This window comes from Apium graveolens, chromosome 5 (assembly GCF_009905375.1).
Source record: "Apium graveolens cultivar Ventura chromosome 5, ASM990537v1, whole genome shotgun sequence".
Classification (NCBI taxonomy): Eukaryota; Viridiplantae; Streptophyta; class Magnoliopsida; order Apiales; family Apiaceae; genus Apium; species Apium graveolens.
The window spans coordinates 126,175,765-126,186,158 of NC_133651.1; the positions used below are offsets into that span (position 1 = coordinate 126,175,765).

At 39.9% G+C, this 10,394-nt stretch overlaps 1 pseudogene; it reads left to right on the top strand.

Moving 5' to 3' along the window:
• The first annotated feature begins 7,735 nt into the window (after nt 1-7,735).
• Nucleotides 7,736-7,850, top strand: LOC141662839 (small nucleolar RNA R71; annotated as a pseudogene).
• Nucleotides 7,851-10,394: the final 2,544 nt, after the last annotated feature.

Here is a 10,394-nt window from a genome sequence, read left to right on the forward strand (position 1 = left end):
TACTCGAATTATAAATTCCAGAATCTGATTTTACGCACCCAGGCGGCCGCCTCCTTTTTGCAGGCGGGCGCCTGCTACCAGGCGGGCACCTGCTACCAGGCGGTCGCCTGCTCCTTCCAGGCGGGCGCCTGCAAGCCTTCTGGAAAAATCCAATTTTTGCTTCTGATTTTGCTGAATTCTTCGTACAACTCCCCGTGACTAATTCCAAGCACTTCCTAAAGCTTAGTTTGATGAAATCCTCCTATATAAGCAAGTTATACCCTGAAATGCAAAAACACTCGAAAACACGTTAAATACACAAAATACTCAAGTTTAAGACACCAATTCAAGCCGTTATAAGACGCTCTAAGTGGTATACAATGCCCCTTATCACACCCCCAAACTTAAATCGATGCTTGTCCTCAAGCAGCACAGACTCAAAAACAGAATAAAGCATACATGAATGCAAACTATATGAATGTAACGATCCCCATCGCGATGACTAAACCAACCAACACATGACATATTAACAATGCAATTAGGCGACTAAAAATCAATCAAATCACGCAAGCTAACATACAACTAGAAACGTGGTGTATGCAAATGCATAACAGATATGCTTCGAAACTAGATCAATCATCATAACTTAATTATCCTCAAGGCAATCACAAGATTATACGAAGAATATATTCTAGACACAAAATGACTTATAACACTTCAAGATCAGTGGAGTTTATTACGTAATCATGCTTTTATTCAACACATAAACAAATACTTATTTGATCGTATAATGAGTGAGGTCCACAAAAGACTTATGCAATGGTATCCATTTAGCGAGCGTTAGGTTAGCGGATCCCAGACTATAAAACCTTAGGTCACTAGGCACAAAGTCCCTTAAGAACTTAATAACTCGAATACCAAAGAGCTCACTCATGACCAATTATGCATTAAACCATATTTTTTTCTTTTCTTTTTTCTTTTCTTTTTTTTCTCTTTTTTTTTCAATTTCTGAGCTAGTGCGTTTCACTCCATCTTGCTCAGCCCTAGACTACTCGTATACAATACGAGCCGGCTACTAGCCATTTGACGCCTAGCCACACTAGCAATGAATTCCAATTTTTACTCCAATTTTTATCTTTTCATGCCTTTTATCATTAAGAGCGTATCATACATTCTAAGCATAAACAATAGATTAACCTCAAAAACCATCAAACCATGACAACAATCTAGTCCTTAAGCATACTCTAAGACTTAGTGAAATTACAAGTGTTTCTAGCATGCATGCCAACCTAACAAGATTCAACATCATTCTAGCGCTATCACTACACTCGCATCAATATCACATATCAATCGGTAAAGCAACAAAAAAGGGATCATGGTATATGCATGAGCTAAATGACATGATAAATAAATGACATGATAAATAAAGCTATAAAATAAAAAAAACTATATGGTAAAAATATGTAACTATATGAACTAAACTAACATGAAAATGCAACTACATGACATACACACAAATATGTTCCTTAACTACCACCCCCAAACTTACAATCTTCACTGTCCCCAGTGAAGGTAATAGAAGGAACACAGGGTATACCTACTCAGAAGAATCATCATCATCACCCTCAGAGGGTGGAGTGTCAGGAGGTGGATAAGCAGAATCCTCACAAAAAACGGGCCGCTGGATGTCAGCTCCAAGACCTCTAAATGCAGTCCCAATTGCTAGGGTGAGCTCCTGCGCAAACCTACTCTGCTCATAAGAAGGTCATTGGACACCAACTGCCTTGTACAGCTTTGTGATAATAGAGGCATACAGAATATTGTATTGCGACTTCCCCCTCAAAAACTTTAAAATCCCTTGGTAGATGAACTCACCAAGGTCCACATAATACTCCTCATTCAGAATCCCCTACAATAACCTGGCTCTCTCAACTGTAACCTCATATGCATGCGAAGAAGGAAGAATATTAGCATAAATAAATGTATTCCATGCAAGAGCATACCTGTTCATGGAGACAGCCGAGAAAGAACGATAATCGTTAGATCCCCTCTTAAACTTCCAGACCATGCCCGTCTGATAGAGAGTAGCAATAATCAAGTCTGAGTCAAAATCCTCAAGGGCCTTTTCATTCCAATTCTCCTCCTAGGGTTTCCTTTGTCGCTGCCCAATAACCCGGCGAATCGCCTCGGGCTGATAATCAACAGTAAGCCCACGAACAACAGAAAACCCATTCTTGTCGGCCTTGGCATTCACATAGAACTCGCAAACAACACACATTGGTACAGCCTCAGGTGACTCGCAGAAAGTAATCCATCCCTTCTCTACAATTATCGGCAACAACTCACCATCCCTCCCCGATGGCAAGAATCCCCTCTCCTTCATAATCGGCTTAGTTAACAGCTTATCATACTCTTCTTCAGCAGCCCTATTCAACAATCGGGGCCTTGCAGCAGTGCTCCTTGATGAATCAGTAGCATTCAGATTGGTGCTGCTGCTACCCATAGTTCTCGATCTCTTTGGTGCCGTGAAAACTGAAAATAAGGGCTTGAGAGTTTGTGTTTGGTATGTAGGAGAGAGTTTGAGAGTTGAAAGTATATGAGATGTGTATTATGAGGTTGTATATATATAGAGCAATTTAGGGTTATAATTTGATTAGGAGTGGGGATTGTGGTTAATTTGTAGGAGGAAATCGTGGGTAATGGGGATTGTGGGCTGTGGTATTTTTATTTTTATTGTTTTTCTATTTTTTTATAGGCTGAAAATTGTTTTTTCATAATTCAGGTCCGCAGGCGGTCGCCTGGCACCAGCAGGCGGGTGCCTACTAGCACGCGGCCGCCTGGTCCTAGCAGACAGGCGCCTGCTAGGTCTCTGGATTTTTTTGCCACATTTTTCTGATTTTTTTGGGTTTTTTGGATGAAGTACTACATTTTAAGGGTTCCTTTGGTCTCATATCTTGGGTTGCCTCCCAAGAAGCGCTTCTTTTATATCATTAGCTAGACGTAGAGTAATGCGATCAAGTTGACAATAAAACGACACTAACCACTTCCCGGTTTGCCGTATCCCCATAATAGTGCTTTAATCTCTGACCATTTATTTTGAATGCTTGGCCCGGATCATTCTCAAAAATCTCCACCGCTCCATGTGGAAACACAGTTTTGACGATAAATGGTCAAGACCACCTTGATTTCAACTTTCCAGGAAAAAGTCGGAGACGAGAGTTGAATAAAAGAACTTGTTGCCCCGACACGAATGAATTAGGAGATAGCTTCCTGTCATGCCACATTTTTACTTTTTCCTTGTACATTTTGTTATTTTCGTATGCTTGAAGTCAAAATTCATCAAGTTCATTTAACTGAAGCATTTGCTTCTTCCCTGCTGCATCTAGATCAAGGTTTAACTTCTTCAATGCCCAATAAGCCTTATGCTCAAGCTCTGTAGGTAAATGATATCCCTTACCATAGACAAGTTGAAATGGGGACATCCCAAATGGAGTCTTGTATGCTGTTCTATAAGCCCAAACAGCTTCATTTAGCTTCAAAGACCAATCTTTCCTTTACGGACAAAGGACTTTCTCTAGAATGCGCTTGATCTCTCTATTAGACACTTCAGCTTGACCATTAGTTTGTGGATGATAGGTAGTTGCGATGCGATGATTCACATTGTAGCGTTGCATCATCGAAGTGAACTTACAATTGCAGAAATGCGACCCTTCATCACCTATGATGACTCGTGGCATTCCAAACCTTGTGAATATCTGCTTATGAAGAAAACTCAACACTACCTTTGCATCATTAGTTGGCAGAGCCTTGACTTCTACCCATTTCGAGACATAATCGACTGCCAGCAAGATGTACTGATTATTACAGGACGAGATAAATAGTCCCATGAAATCGATTCCCCAAACATCGAAGACCTCAACTTCAAGCATCACATTCAAAGGCATCTCATTCTTTCTGGTAAGATTCCCAACTCTTTGGCAACGATCACACCTTAAAACGAACTGATGTGCATCCTTAAACAACGTAGGCCAGAAAAAACCTGCTTGACGAATACGAGCTGCTGTATTTTCACCACCATAATGTCCACCATAAACTGTGGAATGACATTCTCATAATATCCCCTCCGTTTCACAGAATGGGTTACATCTCCTGATTATCTGGTCAGCTCCTTGTCTAAACAAATATGGTTCATCCCATATGTACCACTTCACCTCATGCAAAAACTTCTTTTTTTGATCCGCATTCATATTAGGAGGCATTATATTGCTAACTAGATAGTTCACAATGACTGTGAACCATGGCTCTTCCTCTTGAATTGCGAATAACTGCTCATCCGGAAAAGATTCGTTGATCAATGTCTTATCATGTAAAGTAGAATCGGGATTCTCCAATCTAGAGAGATGGTCGGCTACTTGATTTTCAGTACCTTTTTGATCCTTGATCTCTAACTCAAATTCCTGTAGCAAGAGCACCCAACGAATAAGTCTAGGCTTCGAATTCTTCTTTGAGACCAGTTGGCGGATGGCAGCGTGATCAGTGAATACTGTCACCTTTGTCCCAAGTAGATAAGATCAAAATTTTTTGAAACCAAAAACTATCACCAAGAGCTCCTTCTCAGCAGTGGTGTAGTTCAATTGGGCTCTATTTAGTGTCTTACTAGCATAGTAGACCACATGAAAGATATTAGACTTCCGCTGCCCAAGAACTGCTCCCACCGCATAATCACTTGCATCACATATCATCTCAAAAGGTTCTCTCCAATCCCATGCCGTGATAACTGGTGCAGTGATCAAACTCTTTTTGAGAGTCTCGAATGCTGCCAAACATTCATCATTAAATTTGAAGGGCCCATCTTTCTCGAGCAAGTGGCACAACGGATTAGATATCTTAGAGAAGTTCTTGATGAAACGCCGATAAAAACCCACATGACCAAGAAAACTACGGATTTCTTTCACAGAAATAGGTGGCGAAAGATTTTCAATGACTCCCACCTTGGTTTTATCCACCTCAAGACCCTTACTAGAGACCTTATGCCCAAGAATGATGCCTTGCTGCACCGTGAAGTGACTTTTTTCCCAATTAAGCACCATATTGGTTTCCACACACCTTTTGAGCACCAAACGGAGATTATTCAAGCATTCATCATACGAATGTCCAAAGAAGGAGAAGTCGTCCATGTACACTTCGAGATTATTTCCAATCATATCAGAGAATATAGCCATCATGCATCTCTGAAAAGTGGCAGGTGCACCACATAAGCCAAAAGAAACTCTACGGAAAGCAAACATACAGAATGGACAAGTGAAAGTAGTCTTCTCTTGATCTTCTGATGCAATACAAATCTGATTGTAGCCCGAATAGCCATCCAGAAGACAATAATACTCATGACCAGCCAACCTATCAAGCATTTGATCAATAAATGAAAGAGGGAAGTGATCCTTCTTTATGGATTTATTTAACTTTTTGTAGTCCATGCATACCGTCCATCATGTGACTGTTCGAGTGGGGATGAGCTCATTCTTCTCATTTGTTACCACAGTAATACCTCCTTTCTTAGGTACACATTGCACGGGGCTCACCCAAGAATTGTCTGAAATAGGATATATAATTCCTGCATCAAGCCACTTTAGAATTTCTTTCTTCACCACTTCTTTTATAATAGGATCAAGCCTTCCCTGTTTCTCAACAGTCGTCTTGCTACCTTATTCTAGCAGAATTTTATGCATGCAGTACGAAGGGTTGATCCCTTTTATATCTGCTATAGTCCATCCGATGGCCGATTTAAATTCTCTTAAAATCCTCAAGAGCTTGTCCTCATCACTACCTGAAAGATCAGATGCAATAATAACAGGTAAAGTAGATGCATCACCTAAAAAAGCATACCTCAAGTGTTCAGGCAGTGGTTTAAGCTCCAAAGTAGGTGCTTCCTCAATAGATGTTTTGAGCTTTCCCTCACTATTCTTAAGATCAGTATTACCAAGAGATTCAAATGGCATGTCTAACTTTTGTTTCCAAGGAGAAGCATTTAGATATTGTAATTGCTCATTGCCTTCCTCATCATCACTGTCAAATTCCCCCAATAAGGCTTTTTCTAAGGCATCAGACCCTAGCACATGATTAAGTTCTGAAATAACTGCATAATCGACCAAATCCATCTTAAAGCACTCCTCATCTTCCGTAGGGAATTTTATTGCATTGAACACATTGAATGTCACATCCTGATCTTACACCCTCATAGTGAGTTCACTTTTTGCACATCTATCAAGGTACGGCCTGTAGCCAAGAAAGGTCTTCCCAAGATTATGGGAATATTCTTATCTTCCTCGAAATCCAGAATAACAAAGTCTGCAGGAAAGATGAGCTTGTCCACCTTTACTAGCACGTCCTCCACGCTGCCTCGTGGGTATATAATAGAATGATCAGCCGATTGTAGAGACATGTAGGTGGGCTTCGGATCAGGCAAATTCAGCTTTTTGAAGATAGACAATGGCATCAGATTGATGCTTGCTCCCAAATCGCAAAGGCACTTGTCGAATGATAACTTGCCAATGGTGGTACCAAATTTGACTTTTAGGTGGTACCTGGATCCTTAAGCTTAAGAGGTAACTTTTGCTGCAACACGGCACTGCACTCTTCCGTTAGAGCAACAGTATCAAGATCATCCAGTTTCACCTTCCTTGAAAGAATACCTTTCATGAATTTTGCATAACTAGGCATTTGCTCCAGAGCCTCAGCGAAAGGTACGTTGATGTGAAGTTTCTTGAACACCTCCAGAAACTTACCAAATTGCTTGTCCAGTTTTTATTTTTGCAATCTCTTAGGAAATGGTGGTGGAGGATAGAGTTGTTTCTCCCTTGTATTACCCTCAGGCGGAATGTGTTCAACAGTAGTCTTCCTTGGTGCCCCCTCTTTCTCCTTTTGCTTTTCTTCTTCATCTACAACTTCAACTTCTCCATCTTTTGCTTTTTCAGCATCAACAACTTTTCCAGACCTTAAGGTGACAGCTTTGACTTGCCCTTTAGCTTCCTTCCTGCCTGGCACTTCAGTATCGCTGGGAAGTATGCCAGGTTGACGATTGAGCAAGGCATTGGCTATTTGTCCAATTTGATTTTCTAAGGTCTTGATAGAAACAACTTGACTTTTGCACAACAGCTTTAACTCCCCAAAATCAGCACTAGAAGGTGGAGCAACACCTCCTTGTTGAGGATATGTTTGCCTTTGAGCATATTGCTGAGGTTGCTGGAATCCAGGTGGATTAAACTGTTTACTTGCAGCTTGCTGATATGGTTGCTGAACAGCATTCTGATTATTACTCCAGCTGAAATTGGGAAGATTTCTGTTACTAGGATGATAAGTAGTGGGTACAGGCTGCTGCGGTCGCTGATAATTGTTCACATACTGAACAGATTCATTAACAAGGGAACACTGATCCGTAGCATGAGAGCCTGCACAAAGCTCACAGATAATAGCTATTTGATTAACTCCATAGTTGGCTAAATAATTGACCTTCATAGATAGCGCTTGGAGCTGTGCTGCAATAGCTGTAGCTGCATCAACTTCAAGAATACCTGCTACCTTCCCAGGCATCATCCTTTGAGTTGGGATTTGATACTCGTTTGCAGCCATAATTTCAATGAGATTATAGGCTTCAGTATAGCTTTTGTCCCACAAAGCGCCTCCAAAAGCTACATCGAGCATAGGCCTAGATTGGGCCCTCAAACCATTGTAGAAACCAATGATCACCATCCAGTCAGACATACCATGATGTGGACACTTTCTTAACATCTCCTTGTAGTGCTCTCAAGCTTCACACATAGATTCTCCTTGTTGCTGCGTAAACTGAGTAAGAGCACTCATCATAGCTGCAGTCTTGACCATTGAATAGAACTTCACCAGAAACTTTTACGCGAGATCTTCCCAAGTAGTGATGGACCCAGCTGGTAAAGAATGTAACCAGTCCTTAGCTTTGTCCCTTAAAGAGAATAGGAAAAGCCTCAGCTTGATAGCCTCATCAGTAACACCATTATATTTGAAAGTACTATAGATATCGACAAAATTCCTGATATGCATGTTGGGATCTTCAGTCGCAGCACCTCTGAAAGAAACAGAATTCTGCACCATCTGAATAGTGCCCGACTTGATTTCAAAAGTATTGGCCTGAATAACCGGATGAATGATGCTTGAATGAATGTCATCAATTTTAGGCCGAGAAAAGTCCATAAGAGCTGGATCAGCTTGAACTATACGATCACCCATTGTTACAGGTTCTTTCTTTTCACTCTCTTTATCCGAATTTTGAAAAACTATCATCTCCGGAAAGTCAAGAGCTGTATCTGTCTCCTCAGTCGTATCTAGATTTCTCTTGCGGGTGCGAGAACGTGTTTGTATAAACGCTCGCTAGAGTACCTGAAACATAACTGAAAGCAGTAAGTAACAAGTCTTAATCAATGAATCCTAATGACCACTGATGACAAGTACATAAACTAAACAAATTAACACCGAGTCCCCGGAAGCGGCGCCAAAAACTTGTTAGGCTCAAAGCATGCGCTAAATAATCACCCAAGTATCGCGTTCGCAAGTAATATAGAATGATTTCTAGTTCGTTCCCACAGAGACTCTGATTAATTATATTTAATTAACACTTACTCACCAATGTATGGTTACTCTTCAATGTCAAGACAATAACAATTGAGGTTGATTAACTAATATTAACTACGAGAATAAAACACTTAAATTAATAATATTAAATACACATGAGATCATAACTTCATTACTACTTCATTCAATAGTTATTATTATTACCCTTAGCATGTAATGGTGATGATATTAATCGAACAACACGAAACTGATAAACGCCAACTTTCGTTGTACGAATACCATTCTACCAAGCATCCACAATTAAGATAGAAGTTTAATAGGCATCAATTATGTTGAGACCCTATATGTCTACAGAATTTGACAACATAACGATTTAAGCGCAAGTTATTCATTATGATTACACAAGGCAAGTAAAATGGTTAGAGTTACCCACTAATCATGCATACAATACATGAACCTATGCTTGCATGGCAAGTTCTAAATCTCAAGATTCACTGTCGCTTCACAAGAGATTAACAGGCTATCTTACATGTTCGCGACACACATAAGACGAATAAGCACAACATATGCTAGATATCATACAATCACCACATACCAAGATATTAAACAATTAACTAAAAAAATCCATAGTAAATCCGCTATGATCCCATGATCATGATTAGCCCATAATAGAACTCATCGTCATCACGGGTTCATATGAAAACATGATAATAACACAACGATATAAACTAATAAAAATACTTAATAAAAACATATTACGTCACAAGAGTATTAAGGTTCAAAGAGTAAAGAAGACTAGCATCCACTATTACAATGAATTAAATGAATCACAAGATAAACGTATGCTTCCTCTTCTTCATTGTTTCCTGCTAAAATGGTCTTCTTGATCTTTTCTCCTTGTTACTAGTTGTTGAAAACGTCTCCCAAATAGGTTTATATAAGAGTCCAGAAGAACCAGCGCCAACAGAAGCCCAATTATACTCGAATTATAAATTCCAGAATCTGATTTTACGCACCCAGGCGGCCGCCTCCTTCTTCCAGGCGGGCTCCTGCTACCAAGCGGTCGCCAGCTTCTTCCAGGCGGGCGCATGCAAGCCTTCTGGAAAAATCCAATTTTTGCTTCTGATTTTGCTGAATTCTTCGCACAACTCCCCGAGACTAATTCCAAGCACTTCCTAAAGCTTATTTTTATGAAATCCTCCTATCTAAGCAAGTTATATCCTGAAATACAAAAACACTTGAAAACACGTTAAATACACAAAATACTCGAGTTCAAGACACCAATTCAAGCCGTTATAAGACGCTCTAAGTGGCATAAAATGCCACTTATCATGGACATCAGGATATATGGTAGAATATGTGTCTGGATCAGAATTTACCAAAAACTGTTTGACAGAAGTAGGAATTTGGAGGGGTCTCAAAACAGTTTTCTTATTATCAGCAGACAATAAGTCAGTAAATGCTCTCTTAGCAAGTTTAAATGGTGAAATCAACTCACTTGCTAATTGGGGTATATCAGAGTTACAAAAGCTATAAATAAGTTGACAGAATCTAGCAAAATACACAATATTTCTATCCTTTGTCATCCTATCCCCTATGAATCCTAGTACATCAGTAGCATAATCAAAATGAGATTGAGTAATCATAGTATACCCAATTTGGTGACTGAGGATAGGAATTGCATCAAAGTTTGAACACTTGTTTGCAAAGGTTCTTGTGATGCAATCAAAGAAGAAACTCCACTCCCTCCTGATGTGGGGTCTCTTTAGTTGTCCAAGCTTTGCCAAAGTTTTCTCATAGCCCAGATTGGCCATTAG